The sequence below is a fragment of the Phaethon aethereus genome (genome assembly GCF_964289735.1).
Source record: "Phaethon aethereus genome assembly, chromosome: Z".
Lineage (NCBI taxonomy): Eukaryota > Metazoa > Chordata > Aves > Phaethontiformes > Phaethontidae > Phaethon > Phaethon aethereus.
This window is the reverse complement of record NC_138577.1, coordinates 15,356,791-15,383,410: the sequence shown is the minus strand read 5'-3', so window position 1 is coordinate 15,383,410 and position 26,620 is coordinate 15,356,791. Positions and strand designations below refer to the sequence as shown.

The following is a 26,620-nucleotide window of genomic DNA, read 5'->3' as shown; positions in this document are numbered from 1 at the left end:
ATGAAAACACACCTGACTAACATGTGGCTCAGAGGCTGGTGGCATCAGTGGAATTTTGGTTTTTTTGACCATGGGGAGGTTTACACAACACTGGGCCTGCTGGCAGCAGGTGGAGTTCTCCAAGGGGGAAGAGGATTTAGTTCTCCAAGGGGGAAGAGGATTGTCGCTCATGAGTTGGTGGGACTCATTGAGAGGGCTTTAAATTAGGTTCAAAGGGGAAAGAGGATAAACCCGGGCTCCGTAGAGATGAGCCTAGGGGTAGCGTGCCAGTCTTGAGGGGTAATCAATAGCCCAGCTCAAGTGCATCTACACCAATGCACGCAGCATGGGCACCAAAGAGGAGGACCTGGAAGCTGTTGTGCAACTATGACTTAGTTGCCATCACAGAAACATGGTGGGATGACTCACATGACTGGAAGTGCTGCAATGGATGACTATAAGCTCTTCAGAAGGGATAGGCAAGGAACGAGAGGCAGTGGGGTGGCTCTGTATGTTAGGGAATGTTTTGAGTGTATAGAGCTCAACAATTGTTGATGACCAAGTCGAGTGCTTATGGGTAAGGATGAGAGGGAAAGCAAACAAGGCAGATATCCTGCTGGGAGTCTGTTATAGACCACCCACCCAGAGTGAAGAGGCAGATGAAGCATTCTACAGGTGACTGGCAGAAGTCTCGCAATCGCTAGCCCTTGTTCTTGCGGGGTACTTCAACTTGCCAGACATCTTCTGGAAACAACACAGCAGAGACAAAACGTTCTAGGAGGTTGCTGGAGTGTGTGGAAGAGAACTTCCTGACACAGCTGGTAAATGAGCCTACCAGGGGAGGTGCCTCGCTTGACCTGCTATTTACAAACAGAGAAGGACTGGTGGGAGATGTGGTGGTTGGAGGTCGTCTAGGTCTTAGTGACCATGACATGATAGAATTCTCAATTCTTGGTGAAGTAAAGAGGGGGGTCAGCAAACCTACTACCATGGATTTCTGGAGGGCAGACTTCAGGCTGTTCAGGACACTGGTTGAGAGTGTCTCCTGGGAGACAGTCCTGAAGGACAAAGGGGTCAAGGAAGGCTGGACAGTCTTCAAAAAGGAAATCTTAACGGTGCAGAAGCAGGCGGTCCCCATGTGCCATAAGACAAGCTGGCAGGGAAGACGACCAGCCTGGCTGAACAGGGAGATTTTGCTGGGACTTAGGTGAAAAAGGAGAGTTTGTCACCTTTGGAAGGTATCACGACAACCCCGTGCAACGCTACAGGCTTGGGGAAGAGTGTCTGAAGAGTCTGGAGAACGGCAGAAAAGGGACCTGGGGGTGCTGGTTGACAGCGGGCTGAATATGAGCCGGCAGTGTGCCCAGGTGGCCAAGGCGGCCAACAGCGTCCTGGCCTGTATCAGAAATAGTGTGGCTAGCAGGAGTAGGGAAGTGATTTTGCCCCTGTACTCAGCACTGGTGAGGCCACACCTCGAATCCCGTGTTCAGTTTTGGGTCTGTCACTACAAGAAGGACATTGATTTGCTAGAGCGTGTCCAGAGAAGGGCAACGAAGCTGGTGAAGGATCTGGAGAACAAGTCCTGTGAGGAGTGGGTGAGGGAACTGGGGTTATTCAGTGTGGAGAAGAGGTGGCTGAGGGGAGAGACCTTATCGCTCTCTGCAACTACCAGAAAGGGGGGTGTGGCAAGGTAGGTGTTGGTCTCTTCTCCCAGGTGACTAGCAATAGAAGGAGAGGAGTTGGCCTCAAGTTGTGCCAGGGGAGGTTTAGATTGGATATTAGGAAAAATTTCTTTACTGAGAGAGTGGTCAAGCATTGGAACAGGCTGTCCAGAGAGGTGGTGGCGTCGCCATCACTGGAAGTGTTCAAAGAACATGTAGACATGGCACTTTGGAACACGGTTTAGGGGGCATAGTGGTGTTGGATTGACAGTTGGACTTGATGATCTTAAAGGTCTTTTCCAACCTTAATGATTCTGTGTGCCTGTGATTCTGTGACCTTATTGCAGCCTTCCAGTACTTAAAGGGGGCCTACAAGAAAGACGGGGACAGACTTTTTAGCAGGGCCTGTAGCGGCAGGACAAGAGGTAATGGTTTTAAGCTAAAATAGGGCAGATTTCCACTAGATGTAATGAAGAAATTTTTCATAGTGAGGTTGGTGAAATACTGGCACAAGTTGCCCAGAGAGGTGCTAGCTGCCCCATCCCTGGAAACATTCCAGGTCAGGTTGGACAGGGCTCTGAGCAACCTGATCTGGTTGAAGCTGTCCCTGCTGATTGCGGGGTGGTTGGTCCCTTCCAACCCAGAGATTCTACAATTCTATGATTCTCTAGCTGCTCTTTGCTGATAACCTTTATTCATACTGCAAGTTGTTTTAAACATATTGCTGTCTTTCTGTACAGCCTGTCTGTCTTCCTCTCATGCTGTTACAGTTGCTCTTTCTCAGATGGATAAAAAGTTTGTGCTTCTTCTCACTGAATTTCTTTCTTTCCAAAGGTTATTCAAATTAGCCAAGAAAATTGTAATTTTTTGTTCTGTTTTTAAATGCAATTGTGAGCCTCTCTCTCAAAGACTCAACACCAAAAGCTGTTAGGATCTTCAGATTAATGAAATACCTTCTAATTCTGTTACACGAGAACTTTTTAATGGCAACTATTTTAAACTAGTGTTCTTAAGACAGTGCTCTGGAAAGCTGCACTTGTTCACTTATACTCCCTTCATCCATTTTTACCAAGAACAGTTGATCGTCTGTGAACACAGTTTTGCAATAGGGTATACTGCAATCTTACGGAATTTTTGCCTAGATCATGCTTCCTCAGCTTGTTAGTGAAACTGTTATGAGAAGCTATATAGAAAGCCGTGCTAAAGTCCAGATATGGCACTCAGTTCTCTTTAATCCACAAGACCTACTGCTTTATGGAATAAAATTATTTTGATTTGATGATATTTAGTCTTAACAAATTCACTTTGCAATACTACCTCTTTATTATTTTCTCAATCGTGTAGACAAATTGTTCTTCTAGTAAGTACTTAAATCATACGGACTATGTGTAATACATCCTTTTGAAGGGACTGTTTTTTCTGTTTTGAGTCTGCTGGTGGCACAGATTCTCAGGATGGTAGTTACCAATTCTGAGACTGGTTTAGCCAGAGTTCCAGGGTGAATTTGTCTGATGCCATTTTCATGAAAACATTCAATTTCTGTGAAAGTGGTAAATAGGATCACGTTCAACTGAAAAAATGAGACACTTCCATTTACACATTGTAACTGCAGTCTCTTGAAGTCTTTTGGCGGTAGTGTGTTCCTCAGGTTCTGTCATCACCAGGTTCTTAGCTTTTCCAACAGACAGTGTGTCAGTATGAATGTAATATGGATGCTCTGGTTCTTTTCTCCTTCCCCAGCTTCTGCCTTTAGGAACTTCTTTAAAGCCTTAAAGCCTCTCTTTCCAAAGGCTTCTCCAGTAAAAAGTCTGGCATGCTGTGTCCGGGTTTGTACAACAGTTTGGTGCCCACTTAAATAATGTGCCTGGAGTCTTGAGGATCACTTTGCTGTGGATTTAAAAAGGTGTAGCACTTGAATGTTCCTGAAGTTTCTCTCCAACATGCTATGAACCAACTATTAGACATTAGTCTTCATTTGTTCACTAGCAGTTTTTTCCAGCTTTCATGTGTAGGGAACGATACTTCTGGCAAAAGAGGATGTAGGGTGGGTGAAAGACTTTGTGTCGACATCTGTGAACATTTACCTGCAAGGGAGTTAAAGGAATTGAAGGTACTGTTTTGAGTCACCCTTTGGAAGTTGTAGTGGAAGTGGAAAACTGCTAGTCCTTTAAAATTCTGTAAAATATGTGAATCCTAAGTTCCTGATAATGTTAATAGTTGTTTTTTAACCACGTGGATCACAACAAAGAATGTGATCAGTGGTGTGACTTTGGTGCATCAGCTTCGAAAGGCAAGTGGCCTTTTCCCCGAAGAGGCTCAGAGATGATCAGAGAAAGTATCATGAATGCTTAAGGTGCAAGTGCTGTGGTGTGATTAGAAAGTGTGCAGATAAAAACCGTAAGATGGAGATGTCAGTGATCTGCGCAGTCTTCTGGACAGAAGCATATTTGCTACCCAAGTCACTGATGCACAATGAGCAAGTGAAGCCATTCCAGTGGTAAACAAACAAGAAGTGGTTTTTAAACTACATTTTTAAGAAGGCTAAGTCACTGTCGATGCATTTTAGAGTTGCTTGCATTATACAGGATTTGATAAGAAACCAGTCAAGAGTCAGAGAAGAAAGATGTTTACATACAGCAGGTGGTAAAAGTTCTTCCATACTCAGTGCCATCTACCACTAGGAATCGGTAGGAAAAGTAACCAATAGAAAGAACCAGTGCCAGGATTATCATGGGTGGTCAGGACAACTGTTACTGAAAGGCTGTGGAGGTGGTGTTCGTGGGTGTATTTGTTCTCGGCAGAAGCCTTATTTCCTGTTGGTGTTACCTGCTTCTCAGCTACATTTGGTGTTACCTGGATGACCATCAGTATCTGCTTTTCAGTAATGATACAATCACCTTTCCAAATCAGTGGAGAATCTCTTTTTACCTTACAAGATTTAGATATTCCTGCCATTTAAAAAGAGATTGAACAAAGTTCCTTTACTGGTACTATGGAAGATCAACTACAGAAAGTCAGATATTTTTCTCTTGAATTACCACGCAGCCCTAGATTTAGACTCAAAAGCTGCCTACGTATTTCCCTGTTCTAAAATAGTATTCTGAAATCCACTTCATTCTCAAAAGATAATTTCTGAAGATCATCGTGTGGTTTACAACATTGACAGCATTTTGTAGAACAGAATCACAGAATCACAGAATGGTAGGAGTTGGAAGGGACCTCTGAAGATCATTCCAACCCCCCTGCCAAGGCAGGATCACCTAGGGCAGGTTGCACAGGAACGCATCCAGTCAGGTTTTGAAGGTCTCCAGAGAGGGAGACTCCACAACCTCTCTGGACAGCCTGTTCCAGTGCTCCGTCACCCTCACAGTAAAGAAGTTTTAACTTGTGTTCAGGTGGAGCTCCCTGTGCTGCAGTTCATGCCCATTGCCCCTCATCCTATCACTGGGCATTACTGAAAAGAGACGGGCTCTGTCCTCCTGACAGCCACCCTTCAGATACTTGTAGCCATTGATAAGATCCCCTCTCAGCCTTCTCTTCTCCAGACTAAACAACCCCAGGTCTCTCAGCCTTTCCCCATATGAGAGATGTTCCAGTCCCTTAATCATCCTCGTAGCCCTCCATTGGACTCTCTCCAAAAGTCCTCTGTCTCTCTTGAACTAGGGAGCCCAGAACTGGACACAATACTCCAGATGAGGCCTCACCAGCGCAGAGTAGAGGGGGAGGATAACATCTCTCAACCTGCTGGTCATACTCTTCTTAATGCACCCCAGGACACCATTGGCCCTCTTGGCCACCAGGGCACATTGCTGTCCCATGGATAACTTATTGTCTACCAGGACTCCAAGGCCCTTCTCCATGGAGCTGCCTTCCAGCAGGTCAACCCCTAACCTGTACTGGTGCATGGGGTTGTTCCTCCCCAGGTGCAGAACTCTACGCTTGTCCTTGTTAAATTTCATAGGGTTCCCCTCCGCCCAACTCTACACTCTGTCCAGATCCCCTTAAATGGCAGCACAGCCCCCTGGTGTATCAGCCACTCCTCCTAGTTTTGTATCATCATCAAACTTGCTGAGGGTATATTCCAACCCTTCATCTAGGTCATTAATGAAGATACTGAACAAAACCGGACCCAGTACCAATCCCTGGGGAACACCGCTAGCTAGAGGCCTCCAGCTGGACTCTGCGCTGCTGACCACAATGCTTTGAGCTCTGTTGCTTAGCCAGTTCTCGATCCATCTCACAGTCCATTCATCCAACCCATACTTCCTGAGCTTCACTATGAGGATGTTACGGCAGACAATGTCAAAAATCTTACTGAATTCAAGGTAAACCACATCCACTGCTCTCCCTTCATCTACCCAGCTAGTCACTGCATCATAGAAGGCTATCAGATTGGTCAAGCACGATCTCCCCTTGGTGAATCCATGCTGACTACTCCCGATAAGTTTCTTTTCATCCATGTGCCAAGAGACGGCCTCCAGAAGGAGCTGTTCCATCACCTTCCCAGGGATGGAGGTGAGGCTGACCGGTCTATAATTTCCTGGGTGTTCCTTCTTGCCCTTTTTGAAGACTGGGGTGACAATTGGCTTTCCTCCAGTCCTCAGGCACCACTCCCATTCTCCATGATTTTTCAAAAATGATGGAGAGAGATGTTGCAACAACATCAGGCAGATTCCTCAGCACTCACGGGTGCATCCCATCAGGGCCCATGGATTCGTGAGTGTTCAGTTCAGCCAAATGATCTCTAACCCACCTCATCAACCAGTGGAGAGTCTTCCTCCCTCCAGGCTTTTTTGCTTATCTCCAGGGTCTGGGATTCCTGAGGGGTAGTCCCAGCAGTAAAGACTGAAGTGAAAAAGGCATTCAGTAACTACCTTCTCTGCCTCCTCTGTCACCAGGGCTTCCACTTCATTCACCAAAGGTCCCACATTTTCCCTAGTCTTCCTTTTACCACTGATATACTTGAAGAAGCCTTTCTTGCTCTCTTTTACTTCCTTCACCAGATTTAGTTCCAAGAGGGCCTTGGTCTTCCTTGTTGCATTCCTGCATACCCTGACAACATTCCTATAGTCCTCCCAAGTGACCAGTCCCTTTTTGCACCTACTGTAAACCCCTTTCTTCCATACAAATTTTTCCAACAGTTCCTTGCTCATGCATGGGGGTGTCCTGCCTCCTCTACTTGTTTTCTTACTTAAAGGAATGCTCCAATCTTGAGCTTTGAGGAAGTGGTGTTTGACTATGAACCAACTCTCTTGGGCTCCCCTACCTTCTAGAGTCCTAGCCCACAGGATACCTCCAAGTAGGTGTTTGAAGAGGACAAACTGTACCTAAAACGTTCCAGTCATGCAAGCTATCCCACCTTGTCTCCATGACTGCAGTGATATCATGGCCCTGTGACTGCACCCAGATCTCTAGTTCTTCCTGTTTATTCCCCAGGCTGCTTGCATTGGTGTACAGACATGTCAGGAAGGGAGTCAATCGACTGTCACAGACAATCTTGATATTATTATCACCCTTCCGCTTTGCATCTAGTTTAAAGCCCTGTCAATCAGCCCCACTATCTCTTGGGCAAAGACCATCTTGCCCCTTTTAAGAGACGTGTCTCCCGTTTGATGCCAGCATTCCTGGTGCTGTGTATGCCATCCCATTATCAAAAAAACCCCAAATTGTGGTGGTAACAGCAGCCACAGAGCCATGTCTTGATGGACTGGATCTTCCTGTCCCTTCCTGTCCCTTCCAATGTCACTGCTTTCAACTGGGAAGGAGGGAAGAAAAAATAACCTGTGCCTCAGATTCTCTCACTAACTGTCCCAAGGCCCTAAACTCTCTCTTAATTGTTTGTGGACTAGAAATTGCTGCTTCTTCTCCACCCACATGGAAAATCAGTAGTGGGTAGTCATCTGTGGACCTCGCTAAGCTTGGAAGTTTCCTAGTGACGTCCTTAACCTGGGCTCCAGGGAGACAGCAGACGTCCCTGTGAGGAGGGTATACGCAGCATATTGGACCCTCTGTTCTCCTCAGAGCAGCATCACCTACAACTACAACCCTTCTTCTTTTCCTTTTGTGTGTTGTGGTGATACGGGCAGTAGGCCTGTCTGTGTAGACAACTTTGGTGTAGCTTGCCCATTGTCCACATCCTCATGTGGCTGTTAATTAACTGTTTGGTTGAGAACAAATCTTCTCAACCTTGGAATCTTGACTGCATCAGCCAACAGATCATACCTGCCTGTCTGTGTATTCTTTCCACAAAAACATTTCTTCGATTATCAACAGGTCTTGTAAGAGCTTTGTTCTCAGACATGTAATAGCTCAAGCCTCCTCCTATAGGAAGTGTTCTGGAGCGACCTCAACAGTACTAGGCACAACTCTCTCTGTATAATGGGTGATGTTTTGTCTGAAGTCTAAGCATCCAACAGAATGTGGTACATGTTCAATGTGTGACACCTGTTCAAAACTGCTGATGTCTGTAGTAGAGTGAAAGTGTTCCAGAATGCTTCATCTTTTTCAGTCTCTTTGCACCTCAATACACAGGTGTTGTGGCTTCTAAGCCTCCATGTTACCAGAGGCTTAACCATCATTAGACATCTCAGAAATATGTGAAGTCATTGCCAGGACATGTACTCTTAAAATACAGCTTATAGGCCTTACTATCCACACCCTTCAGGAGTTCCTTTCAGGAGGAAGATTTCAAATACCTGTTCGTAGTGCTCCCTAGGAGAGGGAAAACTTTACTTTTGTTTCTTCGTTCACTGGATTCTAAGTACGTTCAGCAGAAAGCACTAAAGTCCTTCTGACCTCAAGTCTACCCAAAGGTAAAAAGAACCACCATGTTCTTTGCTGCAGTGTCATTTTTCAGCATGACAAATACCAAATCAGAACAATTTTATCATACTTACTTAAAGTTTAGGACAAGGGAGAATCAAATCTGTGTCCTCTATTTGAAGTGTAACTGTGAAAAACAATAGGTGTCCCATTGTTGCAACTTCAGAAGTATTCACTTGAGACAATTCCCAGAGTAAGATGTCAGTAAGATCACTTTGAAAACTTTTGAGTTTTCTCTAATATTTGTAGAAATAAAAATGCAGCTTGTATTTCTTGAGTGGTGGTCATTACCACCAAAGAAATTGGTAGCTAAAGATTTCTGCTATTCATTACACTAAGAGAATCTTGAAAACTACCAAAAGAGATAGTAAGGGGGTTGGAGGTGGGGGTGGGGGGGCATCACAAGACTAGGAATCTGTGGTGAAAGGCAAGTGAGAGATCTTCATAGGGTGTAGCCGGGACTTCAGTACTGGTGGTTGAGTGTGGTATCTAATTTGAGGAGGGGAAGTGGAATAGTGGAAAGATCTTGAGAATCAGGATGAGTCAAACAGGGCTTCCCAACATTGTGGATGTTATTGGCAGAATATGGAGTTGTTGCTGATGGTCAAGAAGGGGTAAGATAAACCCATTTCATACCCTGCTGTCTACATACAGAAGTTACAGGACTTCTCACAGAAGGTACTAGGGAGACAAAATAAGTATAGCAATCTGTGCAAAGAAGTCATCAGCAAAGGCACACTTTTCATTGAAGCCTTGCTAGAGGTATCCCTTCTTTTTTTCATCTACAGGTCAGTACATTGCTTAATGATTCTTAATACTTCTTAAAATAGCTGGTAGAAATTTAAGGTGCAGAATAAAGCTGCTTTCTTGTTTAGTGGTGTGTCCTGAATGAAGCACATGGGGACCTGTATTCCAGTTGATTTTTGATTGTTGTTAGAAGTTCTGACCTATCACGACCTGAACCAGAATGACTAATAATAATCTCAGTCACTGCTTTCTGAAGATCAGTATTCCCCAATGGATGAATGGAATCTGATAAATGTTTGCTTTAACAAGAGGAGGCTGGTCCAGCCAGTAGGCTCTTCTTCAAAGCTACTTTTGTATCCACACACTTCAAGTAGAATCTCCAGCAAGTTTTAGCTGAGAAGCATCTGGAAAAATGCACTGTATTTTTGATGGTGCACAGCAGCTCTCAAACACCTGGAGCAAGACTAAAACACACGTTCTTTTTTGTTCTGACTTTCATGAAATATTGAACATTAGTTGTAAAGTTTGTTTACAGTGATTTACTATAATTTTTTTATATGATGTGATCTCTCCCCTCTTTACCACTGCTCAATAACCATCTTCCCAAAAAGGATTCGAACCTATGCTTCCCTTCTAACCTGCATCTTCTGGCAGGTCTCAGTTCTTCCTGAGTTCCTGCAGTTGCTGTGAATCAGGTGCAAGAGTTGCTGCCTTATATTGGGACAAATGATCACCATTTATTCACTGGTGCTAAGTTGCCCCTATGCTAGACAGCAGCTCTTTTCACTTTGGCTGCTGAGGTTTCAGCCATGAATGAGTAGTACTGAGTAGAGGGATTTTTAGCAGGCTTGGGACAGATTTCCTGAAAAGGTGCTACCTTGGAGAAATATGGTTCTTACTTCTTGGCAATGCTTTTGCTGTTGCTTGTAAGCTTGTACTATGCCTACGAGGTTGATACACTCTGGGATTGTTCTAGTTACAGCTGTTTGGCTTGGTGTGACTGCAGGGGGAAGCTTCCTCTGTTGTTCCTATGGGCATATGCCTGTTAGAAATACATCCAATAGCTCCTGAATATGTCACTCACTTTTGCAAAGCTGCTTACTGTATGCAAAAGCCTGGCATTTGTGCATTTCAGTCCATATACTGTAACTTCAGATCACATTATGTCAAGAAAATAGTGTGATTGTAGCAAGTCTAATGAGAATGGGAATGCGTAGTGCCAGCTGATGCTTTACAACAACAAGCATCCCTCTAGAGAACTTAGTCAAGGTGCTAGCACATGCTAAAATCTGCGTGAAAGCATCTTTGCTGCTTTTGCACTCGAGGCATGGGAGTACATATTACAGGCACACTACACTGTCTGTGTGGGCAAGCATTGTTGTCTTCCATAAATTACTTGAATTACCTGAATGAATAGAATTGTACACACAAGTTTTGATAGAAGATTAGTGGACTCGTCTGTCATTTTTTACAGACGTGAAATCTCTGTAATACTATGCTTCATCAAGGGTTTTCAGATGCTTTCTTTTTAACAGTAAGGCTTTGGCTGGATGTGACATGGTCTTTCCGAGGCCTGGAACCAGTAGGGTGTTGGAAGTGTTTATTCCAGTGGAGCGGCAGAGATTTTTTTGGAGGGGTTGTTGCTAAAAATTATACAGCTGCTACACTTGGCTAACGTAATGCTAAGGTCTTTTTCTTCTTTTTTTAATGGTGAGGTTCTTCTATAATGTTTGGTACAGGCAGGAAATGGGGATTGGAGCCCTTTGGTGATTATAGTATTTTCTGTAATAAATCATTAATGCTAACAAAATTTTTTAAATATTTAGCTTCCACCAAGCAAAATGTCTCAAAGTGGGAGGCAGTCTCTGTTTCTGAGGGTTTGCAGAAGTGCCGCCACCTTTGGAAAGCAGCGTCTCTTCCTGAAATGTGATTGTCATGCTTTTGCTTTCTGAAAAAGGAATTCTTGGTGCAAAAATCAGTAATGCAAAATCTGTCAGATTTGACCTAATGCATGTCAGATATGCCTAAGGAGTGATTTTATAATATAAGACCTTTTTCCTCCCATCTGAGTGCTTTCAGAGCTCTGCCTTTATAATTCTATCCTTTTGGTCTGTTTGGATCTTGGATTAAGTGGATTATATGGTCTTTTCATCATGGTAGAGAGCTGCAAAGTTTGAAAAAGTTGGTTTCATCCTCATCCTCTGTGTGGAAGGACAAGAACCCATCTCCTCTTTTTCCATCAAGGAGATCTCTCTGTATTGTTTAATTCTGTAAGTAACTTGTCTGCATCTGTTAATGAAAGGAATAGTGGGAGGTTTTGGAGATCAAGGCACTTGGCACCAAAAGTTACGTTCTAATACATCTGTTGTGTTTAATAGCCTCAGAACAAACAAGTAAGTCCATGGAACATGATGTCCCTTTGCCCCCCTCACAATGGCCTCTATAACCTCATCAGATACAAGTTGTCAATCAATACTAGATTATATCTTCTCTTTTGGAAGTATGTGTATTGTTACAGATAGATCCAGCTATTATTTATTGAGACTCAGATTATCTGAGTTGGAAAAAAAATTACTCAGAAGGGCTAATACAGAAAGGGATTATCTTTCTCCACAGCACTTGACAACCAGTGAAGCATCCTGTGCTTAGGTGCATGGTGATGTTTTGATGATATAATTTCTTTAGAAACGTAATGAAGCTTCCCGCACACTTTCTTCTCTTCTAATCGCCATCAGTAGTCACGTTTCCTGTACTACTTGGTGCTGTTGAAAACTTTTGAAAGAAGTAGAGGTCCATATTCTGCATCTGTTGTGTTCACTTAACTGAAGTTGTGCTTTGTTCACCTTCTGAGGTTGACTACTCCAGGAAAGTACAGGAGATCCTGTTGAGTTGTAGAAAGTTATGTCCCAGGAATTTCTGTTCTTCTTGGGAATCTTTTTTCCCTTGGGTTAGAGGAGGAGGGGAGCTGCTAAGGGGGGAATTTCATTTTGGCAACCTCAGTTCTTTGCATTAACTCGTGCTTTGCCACTGTTCAGATAAAGAGGGTTATTTTTGTGTATAGCCAGGTAGTTCAAAGGTAGTCAGTGACTTTCGGCCTAAACGTTTCCTAGAACATGACACTAAGTTCTCTTGTTCTTCAAGATTTAGACCTGCTCCTGAATTAATTTTCAGGTTCCAGGTTTATACCTCAAGATATTTCATGCTTTTTCTAAAAGCCCCAGATACTGCGAATCAAGGATTTTTAAGATATTAATGTTAAAAGGAGCTCTGCGTTTTCCAGGAAGGGGAAAAGGGAAGATAACCATGAAAATTACTTGACAAAAACAGGAAGCAACACATCTTTTTTCAGAGACTCGTTTTCAAATTGCTTTAGTTTTTTATTTCATTCAGATTTACTGAATTTTAATTTGAGCTCTTCCATACGTAGTATTGCGTATTCACTGTTAGATTTTAGGCTACTTCAAGGAAACTTTTTTATAATGCAGCTGTTTTAACAGATTAAGGAGTTCTACTTTTACTTGTAAAAGGCGCTGTTTTCTGGAGTTTGTGAGAAGAGTCATGGAACAATTAATCAATAACCATTTCATTGGGAGGTGAATTTTTTTTTTAAATGTTAAAAGCCCTAGAAGCATTTTTTAAATGAGACAAACCTACTCATATCTGTGTTTTTTCCCCTTATATATGGTACCTCTGAGGATCCATTTTACCCACTTCTTTGGAATCTTACTGTGGATTCTTTGAATTAGGAAGAAGTGAAGCTGTAATAACTTTCTTTCCAATGGTTGGATCAGTTAGGGGGCATTTGGATGCCTGCTGTGGGCCCTTCTTTTTTTAGTTTGTTCCAAGCCCATAGCAGCAGAGACACACATCCCAGGAGTGTGAATCTGCCGGAGCAAAACTCTCAAAACTACAGTTATAGGTAAGTAACCTTTTTCTCTTACCTTTTAAGTTCTTTTCCAGCTTCTCTCCCTTTCTCCCCATTACCCATCTCCCTGCAAAAGTTCCCCAGAGAGGAGACTAATAGCAGAACACTATGAAGAATGAATGAATAGTTCTTTACATCTAATTTTATATAGCCAATTAATGAAATGACAGAATGTGTAATTATAACCAGTATATTAGCATTCATTTCTAAAAATATGTTATAATGGTTTTACTTCCTTAAAAATGGAGCTACAAGTGTAGTCATTTGTATACTAATCTTGCAGAAGATTACTGTGACTAATACCAGAGACAAAATGAGGCAGTGTAAAATACAAGTGATTGTGTGTCGACGTAGCAGGACAATGTGAGCATTAGGTATCGTGTTTTGTTGTATACAAACTTTCATTAGGTGTGCATTTTGTAGTGTGATGTAGTGAAACTGGCACCTCGTAGCTTTCCCAAGAAAAAGCAGCTTTTCAACCTCCAGTTCCTATAGATGAGAGATTTGTGTGTGGGTGGGTGTTCAGTTGTGTTCTAAGACACGGGGAAGAAATTCCTCTTCTATCCAGAGAAATTGCAGTGAAGTGTCGCAGTGTTTCTACCTATCTGGGAAAAGTTACTTTCTTTTCTGTTTGGTGTGAAGAATGAAATACTGATTGAATGAAAAATACATTAAAAAAAAAGTAGAGGTATATTTTTTTTAATGGCGTTTACTTCATTTTGGTGTTCTTGTGTGTTGTGGTTTAGCCCCAGCCGGCAACTAAGCCCCACGCAGCCGCTCACTCACTCCCCCATGGTGGGACAGGGGAGAGAATCGGAAGAGTAAAAGTGAGGAAACTCATGGTTTGAGATAAAGACAGTTTAATAAGTAAAGCAAAAGCTGTGCACACAAGTAAAGCAAGACAAAGAATTCATTCACTACTCCCCATGGGCAGGCAGGTGTTCAGCCATCTCCAGGGAAGCAGGGCTCCGTCACTTGTAATGGTTTCTTGGGAAGACAGACGCCATAACTCCGAACGTCCCTCCACCCCTTCCTTCTTCTTTGTCCCAGCTTTATATACTGAGCATGACGTTATATGGTATGGAATATCTCTTTGGCCAGCCTGGGTCAGCTGTCCTGGCTGTGTCCCCTCCCAGCTTCCCGTGCACCCCCAGCCTGCTCGCTGCAGGCCAGCATGAGAAGCTGGACTGTCCTTGACTACTTAGCAACAACTCAAAACATCAGCACCTTATCAACATTTTCCCATCCCAAATCCAAAACATAGCCTCACGCTAGCTTCTATGAAGAAAATTAACTCTACCCTGGCTGAAACCAGGACATTGTGTAACATGAAATCAAATTCTCCCGTTTATCTCAGGCTGTGCTTTATGTAGGGTGGCACAGAAACCTGTTCTTGTAAGCAGGTGTACAAAATAACTAAACCCTAATAGTTTGGTAAGAAGCCTGGTTTTTTAATGTGTAGTATAAACTAAGATTAAAAATTAAATACATAGCTTGCATGTAGCGTATGCCCTTGCTTGTACCTGTTAGATGGATGGGAGGTTTTATGACATTACTTACCCAGTAATGACTTTATTTTGATCTGGGCTAGTCACTTCTCTATAATGGATTTAAATCTTGGTAAAGAAATGGCATGTATAATTAATAAACCTATTAAGAGTTTAAGCCCAGCGTTTCTATGGTTCATAGTCACTAAGTTCACTCTGACATCAGCCTAAGAAGACACAGACTTTTTTTTCATTATCAGGCAGTATAAATGTTACTGGATCTAGTTAATTGAAGATATTTTTGAGTGCAAGGTATGGTGTCAGAATAAGATCAACATCTGGCAGGGAGACTTCAAAGTCATTGCTTATTTCTAAAGTTTACTGTTTATACAAATGAATTAAAAACTAACTGGATATGTTAATCTAAGTGATACATAAAATAAGCAGTTTTCATTGAGTCTGCTGTTAGTGTGTTGCATTTTTCTTGTGGAATTCGGTGCTGCATTGTGTATTTCACAAGGAGGGTGGTGAAACACTGGCACAGGTTGCCCAGAGAGGTGGGAGATGCCCCATCCCTGGAAACATTCCAGGTCAGGTTGGACGGGGCTCTGAGGAACCCGATCTACTTGAAGATGTCCCTGTTCCTTGCAGGGAGGTTGGACTAGGTGACCTTTAAAGGTCCCTTCCAATGCAAACGATGATTTCTACAATTCTGTTTCAAAGTAATTGCACTTCATGTTTTGCTCAGATGGTTTAACAATTGAGTTTACAAAACTATAATTCTTCACAAGGCATCGCATGGATAAACCCCAGCATTTCTGTCAGAAAGATCTCTCTCAAAAGTAAATTACAATTTTATAGTATTGTTTGTAAAAGCAATATTAAATTCAGGGAGGTTAAGTTACAGCTTCCAATCTCTAAAGAAGTGTAGAAACTTGATTATACTTCTCTCTAGTTCAATTCTTGTTATATTCTAGTGTAGTATTTCTTTCGTATTACTATAGTTGACAGGGAATAATGAGTTGCCAGACATCCTTAAGTAGAAAAATTCATAAAATCATACTTCATTCTCCAGTTATGCTGGTTATGTTATTGAGATATTTGAGGAAAGAAGCAGAACTTTACCAGAATGAAGATTCTGAAGTCTGCTACACCTTAAGGCATGTCAGGGACTCCTGTAGTCTTTTTGTGTTTCATTCTGAATGAGTTAGGGCATCCCTCCTGATGGGCTTTCCTTTTTGCACAGTGACCAGAAGTTGGATAAAATCTTCTAACAGAGAGCAACTGCTTCTATTCAGATTCTCAGAAATCCCTTCCTCTGAACTGCAGTGGCTAGAAGCCCTCTGGTCTCTGCTTCGGAGACTTTGGAATTGCATTCAGCTCTATGAAGCTTCCTATGCCAGGTTCATGACTGTACTTTCTTAGCTTCTTTGGCAAGGGAGCAAGCAGTGAGAATAAAATTTTTGACCTGTGTCTGCTGAATCTCTCCTTCAAGGGGAGGAGATAGTACTGTGGGAATCTCTTCTGCTGATGGGAAGAGTTCTCTTTGGTTGTTCAATTCTTTGTTTATTGTAATATGGCTTTGGGGTGAAGTCAGGTGAGAGTAAACTCTCATGGTCAGTAACGTAGAAAGATAAGAATGGGTATTTGCCCTCACTCCATTGATAGGTCATCCATCAGTGCCCTTAAAGTAATTTTAAACCTTCCTTTCAGCCAGATCAGATTGATTGGTTTAGATTCTTGTGGTCTACAGAACACTGTTGGCTGGGGAGACAGGACGCTTGGACAACTTTGAAGAGATCTGTGAAAAATAACTAAGAAAAGAAAACAGCTGTCGGTAAACATAGATTTGTTATTTAGATATAGGGTTATGTGTTACCTGTTGAAAATTGCTCCTCTTGACTGTTAGCCTGAATAAGGTAAGCTTGTAATTGGCGTCTGGCTGACTTGTCTCTGATGTTGTTAAAGAATAGAAGGTTTGACAATAAGTAATTACTGCTTAGGACTGGTATATTTGGCTTAGATTTCTTCATTACTGATCTGAATAATTCAAAGAAGTGGCATTTCAGATGAGTGGAGGCATATCCCAGTAATCTCTGAAGAGTGTTAGAGCTTTAAAAGATAAAATTCTTAACTATTGTACTTTGAAAAATGAACGTTTGCACTGGAGTCATCCAAATGGTTCATCCAGTATTCAGCATTAGAGGAAGAGCCTTCTTTGTGTTTTGAAGAAGAGTATGTTCACATTTAACCATCTAAGGTATGAAGTCTCCAATTGCATCCCTTACACGGTGTAAATGGGGGAGTAATAATTTATCTGTTGTGTCTTCAAGATCATTCAAGATCATTGAGAAATCTCTGGATTTTAGTGTCTACCAAACAGTATTAATAGAGTGGAGTGTTACCATTCTGCTAAAATGAAGCTTAGCAACCATGCATGTGGTTATTATGTAGACTCGTCAGCTTTTCACAGCTATTTACAAAAGGCCCATTTCAGTTTGCTAGGACAAGCAGTTCTAGAAGTTTTTAGGCTATCACCCTCTTACACTCATTTGTTGAAAAAGTTTAATCTGGGACTTACGGCAATCATCAGGTTTGCAAGAAAGCAGTTAACATTGGAGACTTCAGCACTAACACTGTTCTGGCTGCTGCTTTGGAAAGATTTCAGGTTAAGTGCAAGAATGGAGATGCTTCTTTAATACAGCTCCCCTCATCCAGCTGCGAATTTATTTGCGAATAAATTTGGCGAATTTATTTTGCTTCGGTGTCTATCATAAAGTTGGCAGGCATTCCTACATTTTTTTGTTGAACTTTGCAAAGTCCCTTATTTGCAGTTCTCCAGTTTCTGCATGGAGTTTATTGTATCTGTCTTTACTGTCTTCCAGCCATTAAATGTTGTACATGATTTTGGAGTTTTAGGAAGTTAGAGATGTACAAATAGATTTAAGAATGAAAATGATGGGGGAAAAAAGCCTGTTCATGTCAGTATTTGTTACTGTATCCTAATGTTAATTTTGGAGATGGTCCTTCAAAGTTTTAATTGTTCTAAATACGAATCTTCTACAAATATACAAGAAATTGGAAATTGTATGTTATCATTCTGGTTTATAATTTGAGAGGATGGTGTGGGTTTTTTTCCCTTGGAGTTTATTTCCCTATTCCTTGATTGCATCCTCCTTACCATTCTCCCAAAAAGAGAGCTGGCTCATTGCATGTGGTGATAAGGCACCACAAACCTAGGCACAAAATAAGTTATTTTTCTTACGTTGCATTTGTATCTAGACAATTTGACCATAGACCTACAACAGAATTTCCAACTGGTGTTTAGTCATTCTTTAGACTTAAAGTCCTATTCCCCGATTACAGAGAAAATCATCGTTTTCTTGACAAATTACACAATGGTAAATGAGAAATGAGAATATAAGCCTTACTGCAGGTAGAGCTTTTGGTTTTCGTGGCAGAAGTTAATTTCAGTTTAGAGTACCATGTTGGTAATATAAATAGGTTGTAGCTTGCATGAATAGAACATGTAAGTTTTGGGTACTTCCACGTGCTTCTCATTTCTATGCATTCTACCAAATTGGCTTACTTTATTTTTCTGTATTCTACTCATAAAGATTTTTTAGTATAAACTGAAAGGCTTATTGCAGAGTCAAGCTCTTGACACTACATAAAACTATCACCGAACTTTGAATTTCATCCATGAAAAGCATTATGGTTGTCAAGGGAAAATGCTCAAGCTTTTAAGTGTGTAGTAGCCCCACACCTAATACACATGTGTTGTGGTATAGACTCCAACTGTTAGTATACTGCTTTGCTTCAAAGAGGAGCATGGAGTCTTGGAGTTATTTTAATGATTTTTGTTCATTGTTCCTGTGTTCCTTGGCTAAAATATGTGTCAAGTCCAGCTGATGCACTGAACCAGGTTGGGAGAACCTCTTGTCTTGATTGTTGCAGATCCTTGCATTGTTGTGTATAACGAAGCAGGCTGAATCTGCAGAAGAGAATCTTTTAGTAGTATTCCTCAAAAAGTAGCTGTGGAGGTGCACCTTAGCGTTGTCTTGGCAGACTTTTGCTTCAAGCATAATGGATTAGTTTGGGGGTTTTAAAATGTTGGTTGGGTTTGGGTTTGTTTTTTTTTCTTTTCGGTCTTTATGTATTGCAGCTGCTTTGTTAGATGGTTCTCTTGGGAATTATACAGGGACTTGGATTTCATGTTTTGAGAGTGCGGTTTTTTTAATGATTTATTGGCACCTGGTGGTAGGCTGACAATGAATGAGAATACATTAAAAAGAATTAGCTAGAGAAGCTCTATTCTTGCTTTTAAATGCAATGCATTTTGTTGTGTGTGCACATACATGCTAGTTACCCCTTATAGTAGGTATAGGTCAGGGCAACATATGGGTAACATAACTGATTAGGAGCAATTCTGGTTCCTGAACCAGGTCTTCTGGCATTACCTTAAGTATTACCTGCATCGCACCAGAGGGGCATGGTCTTTGGTTTTTGGGGGTTTTAGGCCCTACTCCTTAAGTCAATGTTGACATATTTTTAGTGTTGACATCTATTTAGTGTTGATGCGGCCTCACTGTGAGTATTGTGTGCAGTTCAGAGCCTCACAGTTTAAAACGATGTTAAAATACATGAATGGGTCCAGAGGAGGGTAACAAAGTTGTTGAAAGGGCTGGAAGGAAGGCCTTATGAGACATGGCTGAGGACTTGAGGGCTGTGGCGGAGGAGAAAATTTCAGCTGTATACAGGACGGTTTCTGAATGCAGTTCCAGGTATATCATGAATTCAAGATTAAAATATTTTCTTATGCAGTTGATCTGATAAGAAATTACATAGAAATTCTGTTTGTGAATGTATAACTATGTTTATGTGCACGTGTACAGAGGTGATATCTGTATAATGGATTTGTTGTGCTACGTCTGTTCTCTATCTACCAACCTGTTTGGTATTAACTCTTAAGGACTTAGTAATTGAAGATGTGTATTACTTTTTTGTAAAATATTAGCCTCCTTGTTAAATATTCTCTCTTTAGCCTGGAAATACAAACATTGCCCGTGTCGTTTTTTGAGGTTCTGAAGAGACAAAATTTCCATTTCTAATAATAGGTATCTAGAGTTAGACATAAAATTATGACATCTTTGTTGTCAGTTTAGTCTAGATTTCAGATGAAACCTTTACATTCTTGATAGGGAATACTGAAAACTTTCTGATGGAACGCCGCTCTAGTCTCAGAAGAAGAGAGACCAGCTTCCTCGTAACTTCTTTCCTAGGGTATATATAATGCTAAATAACAAGGTGAACTTCAATGTTTGAAAAGGTTCATAATTTCTAAAGGTATCTCTCCATAAGCCAAAGTCTGTTTGTCAGCAGCTGACTGATACGGAAAGTATTCATGCCATTGCCACAATGTCCTCACTCCAGTTGAAAGAAACAGTGTTCACTGCTTTACTCTGTGCTGTTTTCAGTTACAAAAATTTTAATACACTAGGAAATGTAATTTTCGTAAGCATTCTTTAATTAGTTCATCTTATATTTCTTAATAGATTGTAGCAAATCTTTTCTAGTGTTGCCTTTTAGCATCATTATTCCACTTCTCGCATCCCTCTTATTCCGTGTAGCTTAGTATATTTTGCTTTATCTCTCCTTATTTTATTTCCTTGTATTTCTCGTCCTTTGTTTTTGCTTTCTCATCCATTTCTCCCCCAAGAAAATGTCTTCTCCTGGCTTTGTCACGTACAACATCATTGCTGTGATTTATCTGAAACCCACTTTTAAAGAGGAGTAGCTCAGCTAGTTCAAAACACCATTTAGATAGTCATTCTGTCTTAAGGAACTAATGCCCATTCATTATAAAACTCAGTAAATCTGACTTGTTTTAAGCTAAACATAATCCTTTGCAAAGCGAAATTCCATACAACTGTTTACACTGTTCCAGTAAATTTTAAATTTGAAAATCATACCTTTATTGTGTGTGTGGGTAAGCCTTGCTTTGTACTGCAAACAGACAAAGTAACATTTTAATCAAATTTTACAGACAGGTTTGAAGTTTTGTTAAGTTATTCTATGAATGGGAGCGGTAGCCGTAGTATGTGACTGTTAATATTGAAAGGTCCCAACAGTCGCTCTTGGCATTTACAAGGAAGAAGCGACTTTTTTCTCTCTTTCCTGATCTTTGATCATTTTCTGAAAGATTCACTCTAGCTCAGAGGAAGGTTATGGAAGTTTTTTTCATAGTGTTTTTGTTAAGGGGTCTTATGGTGAAATTTTGCGGCCTGTTTGTCCAGGTCAGAATGAATTGTAACACACTTTTTCACTTTTTTCTTCTGGTTTTAACACCTATGAATGCCTTTTATCCTGGTTTTAATGCACATGTATGTTGTTGGGGGATCCATGAAACTTTCCCCTTCAAGTTTGTGCCTGCAACGAGGAGGTCATGTTTGCTACCCTTTCTTTTCGGAGCTTCAGCGAATACCTTCTCTGCTGCTTCTTAGAGCTGTGCTGATCAGCTCTGTTGGGCTGGGAACTGTTAACAGTTTCACAGTTGCTGCATTCCGAACAGGACAAATTTTCCGTTGTTAAAGTAGGAAACCGATAGGAGTAATGACAGAAACTGTAACTGTCTGCGTAAGGAGATGTCTGAGTTGGTTCATAATATGTTTCAAGGATTGCCTGTCCAAAAGAAGTACCACATATGTAATGCAAGTTTCAGTTCCAGGACAAATGGGTGCATGTTCTTTAAGATTTGTGCAGATACACCTTTTTGGTCTTCCAATATCACTGAAAAGGAGTTTGCTGTTTAAAAAAATAAATCTGATAGGATTCCTACTCCTTCATTGTGTGGATTGTTTTAGGATTTCATTATCTGTACAACATGGAACTTTAAATGCAGGTTTTTGTTGCTCGCAACAAGTCTTCCTGTTTAGGAAGATTCTGCATTCTGTGCTGCTATGATCTGAAATTTGAGTGAAGATTTGCCATTTCTTCAAAGGTGCTCTGCATACATACTTTACAGGACCAACTAAAAAAATTACTGCTTAAGCATCTTCATGTCTTAGAGTTAAAACAATGGTTCTTGATTTTTCTGTGTTCTGTGCTTTTGTGCTTTTTATTGGTGTTTGGGTGTTTGTTTGGTTTTGGGTTTTTTTTAATTCCAGGTGACTTTTTCAGAGCCTATAGTAATTGTAACTTGGCATTTGTGTAACATGAGGGTCCATCTTTGATTTCTGGCATTGCTGGAAATAGCCTCACTTGTGAAGCAGAGTGATCAGTCAGGTGTAATGTTCTAGGTAGGAGTGGCAAGAAACAAAGTATTCCAGGATGAAAATTCCAGATTGTGATGGATTTGTGTTGTTTTGGGTTTTAATGTAACTTTTGTTCCTTTCCTTGTAGCTGGCTTTTGCAATGTCTTTGTTTGGCCAGGTTTAGTGTAGGCTTTATGCTACGTGTGTAGTCCTGCTGATTTCAGTGAAATTACCAACAGAGTGCCTAGCATTGAGAATATGTGTTAGAGAACCAGGGTGTGAGGCCCTCCAGCAATTTCACCTGTGGAAATGGTCTTGTGTATGTGAATTTTCCTGTAGTCTGGGGCTGGATGTAAGCTTAGTCTCTTCGGGCACTGTACAGGCTTACAAAAAGGCATGAAGTGCTGGTGTGGGGACACCCCACGCAGGTGTACAGATACGCAGCATCCAGGTTAGACCTGGCTGTCTTTCAGTCACTGCTTGGTAAACGCAGAAGAATGATCTGTCTGTGCTGGCATGCTTCTGCCTGTCTTCAATCAAGTGCCCAGCCTGCAAAGAATGATCTCGTCACAGCAACATGGTCAACAACACTGTGAAATGTTTTCTAGCATAAAATTGAGAAGTTAGGTAACGTTGTGTCCTGGTTTTGGCTGGGATAGGGTTAGTTTTGTACATAGTAGCTGGCATGGGGCAATGTTTTGGGTTTGTGCTGAAAACAGAGCTGATGGTACAGGGCTGTGTTTGCTTCTGCTGGTCGGTGCTGACTCAAGGCCTTTTGTGCTTCTCACACGTCCCACCAGCGAGTTGGCCGGGGCTGCACATCAAGCACACCAAGGGAGGGAACGCGGCTGAGACACCTAACCCAAACTAACCAGAGGCATATTCTGTACCATATGACCTCATGCTCAGTGTATAAAGCTGGGAGAAGAAGGAGGAAGGGAGGGACATTCGGAGTGATGGTGTTTTCTCTTCGCAAGTAACGATTACGTGAGAAAGCCCCGCGGTCCTGGAGATGGCTGAAGACCTGCCTGATGATGGGAAGTAGTGAATAAATTCCTTATTTTGCTTTGCTTGCATGTGTGGCTTTGCTTTACTATTTAACTGTCTTTGTCTCAACCCACGAGGTTTCTTACTTTTACCCTTCAGATTCTCTCCCTCATCCCACCAGTGTAATTTTCTATAATTACTTGATAATTATAGGAAAATATTTTTCTGATCATTAGTTTCATTGCTTGTAAGCAATTTCTCTGGATGTAGCTATATGTGAAAACAGTAATATGTGAGACTTCTTAATTTTTGTGCTGAAAATTATTTCTCTTATTAAGGTTCTTCAATTGCAGTTAAAGATATTTAAATAGGGAAAGAAGAAAAGAAAAAGACTGAGCTTGAGTTTCAAAATGGAAATAAATTTTAGAAAGTTATGTTAGTGATATATTGCATGCAATTAAAAAGTGAACTACCATCCAGAAGATGATTTTTTTGAGGAGAGTGTGTGTGTGTGTGTATAGCAACTGGCAGGTGATTTCCTCTAATTAATATAGTATGCCTTGGGAAGGAGAGAGATGTGCTTATGAGAAAGATGCTTGTTCTGTTGTTGGAAAAAAATTAGCAAGTTAGTCTGATAATCTTCAAATCAGTGCGGTAGGTTCTTTGGTAAATAAAGATAAGACATCAAATAAACAAAACCCCAACAAATAGTTTTCTGAATTAATTTTGTTTCCTTGTGTCAGTTGTAAAAATTTTGACTGCAAATCTCCTTCATTCTGACTGCACATGGGTCTTAATCGTCGTTTCAGGATGTGATGAGAATGATATGATGTTGTTTACCAATTTTCCTCTGTGTAAAAGAAAGCTGATGGGATCCAGCTGGCCGTTTGCCCATATTAACTGAAAATCTTTCTACTTTGCTTTGTAACAAAATCAAGCCAAAATTGGGGTTGCATCATAAACCTGCTAGTAAGAGGTAAGAAAGAAATCTGAGGCAGAGGTTGGGTTGTCAGTGATTTGGCCTGTATTTAGGGATAAGACCGCAGAGGTTCAGCCACAGATTGTCCCTGTTTACTGGGAAAGGGAAGGTTACCGTCTTGTGTACACTAGCTAGTATGACTGAGAGTAAACACAACTGTTAATAAGGCACAAAGAATCCTTAATTTATCTACCTGTTAAATTCAGAGGATGAACTGAAATAAGACTAAATTTTGTGGAAGTAGAGCAGGGATATTGTTTTACCAAGGAAATTCACTGATTTGAGTTTGTCTATATTTATATGCCTGACATAAATATTTTATTGAAGGAGATGTGTATGCAATGTTATGTTAATTTCTAATAGTAGTGTGACCAATAAATGCAACTTTAAAAGGGCTGTCAAATACATCCAGGTATATCTAACTGTAGTATTATTAGTGGATATACTGTAAGTGGTTCCTCAGAAAGGACTGTAGTGTGGGGCCCTTATTTTTATCTTCAGGTTTACATTTGCTCTTCTTACTCTCCATTAATAGGTAGCATAGATCAGTCAGTGTTAAAGGAGTTTCCTCCTGAGTTCCTGGCAGAAATTGAATCCACCATGCCACCTTGTGAACGTGTGAAAATGAACAAGCGCAAACGTAGCACAGTGAATGAGAAACCAAAATATGCTGAAATCAGTTCTGACGAAGACAATGACAGTGAAGAAGCTTTTGAATGTAAGTAGTACATTGTTCTGCTCCTACTGCTAAAGAAAGCTAGTATTTTGCTTTTACAAAAAGATTTACCTTTTTTTTTTTAAGTTGGCTACCCGAAATCATAGGAAAACAAGTTTGCTGTCCTGACAACTGCTTGGCCAAGAACCTTTTGTTTCTTTTAAAAGAGAAATTACTTGATTTCAATTTGTCACTCAAGATGAAAAGCAGCTAGTTGTTAAATTTGTTTTCTTAATTACCTTATGGGAAGCCCCTGCCTAGATTTTTTTTTTTCCCCAGTTGGAGTATGAACCATTTTTAGCCAATCAGCTTAAGGAAAATATCCTCTAAAGCCGCACAGAGTACTTGCATACAAATGTACGCTAAGTGAAATGTGTTACCCACGCAGGGCTAGAGGAGAAATGCCTATTGCTGTTAACCTGAGAAGACGTCTTGCTTATAATGATTTTTCCCAAGTTTAGACTCTTTCCACCTTTGCTTGTATAAACATCTTACTGAACTTTCGTAAAACACAGTGTTTTGCTTTTCTTTCTTTCTTAGGGTCCAAAAGAGAAAGATTTGTTTGTTCTGCTTCTAGTGTGTTTCAAGTTCTCATCCAACAGATTCGCAGTGCTTATGCTCACATACACGTAAAAATTATGATAGCGATAGCTCTGATCTTTATCAAAGAAGCAGCAAAGAATGTCCTTTTGTTTGTTTTTGCTTTTAACTATAACTGAATAATGCTGCTTTGAGCATGAGTATGACATCTCGAGGTAATCGGTAATCAGTCGTGATGATGGTGAAGGATTAATGATGCTTTGCTTCATTCAGGATTCCACATTCTCTGTTTACCGTGTCATATCACTTGTTTATGGTGTTAATAATCTGGAACGGTGAATTAAAAAAATAAATAAGTAAAGCAAAATTATTTAAGTTGGTTGGGAATGGAGAGAATTGTCAAGAATTTGAGATACCTTAACCTACCCATTGGCTACAAGGGCTGTTGAAATTCTGAAATACAAAGTAAAGCAAACTAAGGGAAACTTTCACAGTAATTATAGGCTTAAGGGCTTCTAGATTTGTTACAGCTACTCAAGAGACATTCGAAACAACTCAGTGAGGACATCTGGTTTAAAAATAAATTTTAATGTTTCTCAAAGGGTACTGTAGAACTGAGAGTGAATGAGAACGAGACAAAATGATCAGGAGAATGAAAGATTTGTGACAAGTACACTGAATAGATTTTACAGATAGGTATTTCAGAATTCTTCTGGTGTTCTAACATTGCACTTGAAAAAATATGAGGCAGCGATTGTTACAGAAGTAGAGAAATTTCTCGGAGTATCTCATGAAGAAGGGACATTCCCTTAAATGAAATGATGAGAAATTAAAAATTGAGGAAATCATTCTCATACAATAAGTGCTAGCTGTATTATTGCATAAATGTTTGGCAGAATTCAGAAGGAAATTGGGTATTTATATCCCAAATAGTCTTTACTTATGTATAAAATCAATAATAACTCCTGAAATGTTATCAACACTTAGATTTTTAGTCAATGTTATCTACTTAAAAATAAATGTTGTAGAGCCGTGATTGTGAATAGCTGTCCCCATGGTCATCTTAACTGCTCTGCTGAGCCAGCACAGCTGTAACACATCCTGTTTTTTCATGCAGCATTGATAAACTGGTCAATTCCGAATCCTGCTGGAAAGCAATGTTGGAAGTTACTTTTCTTATGGAGAGGTAGCTGGGGTCAGAATTCGTCCTGCAGACCTTAAATCGATACTGAAGATTTGTAAACTGTGGAGACAAATGCCATCTGCCTCCCAGAAAACACTGTCTCATGGGGGAGAAAGAATCAGTTAAGATGTGTGAAGTCTTTTCCCATAAAACACTTACTTTCTTCTCCAATACGCTCACTCCAGGTACCCAAGGTGGCCCTCCATTTCTTCAGCCACAGTTAACTCTCAACCATTTTAGGCAGTGTCAGTAGCTCAGGCATCCTGAGCATGACTGCACCACCTCCAGAAACAAGTCTGAGCCAGAAGCAGTACAGCTCAAAGCCTGAACTGACTCATTACC

The 26,620-nt window shown here is 40.8% G+C and overlaps 1 pseudogene across 1 annotated transcript in view; it reads left to right on the top strand.

The window, feature by feature from the left end:
* The window catches only part of LOC309416019 (nipped-B-like protein), a 90,028-nt pseudogene that overhangs the window by 15,356 nt on the left and 48,052 nt on the right, over nucleotides 1–26,620 (top strand). Inside the window, exon 7 of the transcript in view lies at nucleotides 24,376–24,558. The product of the transcript in view is annotated as a nipped-B-like protein (transcript). The remainder of the gene's footprint in view (nucleotides 1–24,375; nucleotides 24,559–26,620) is intronic.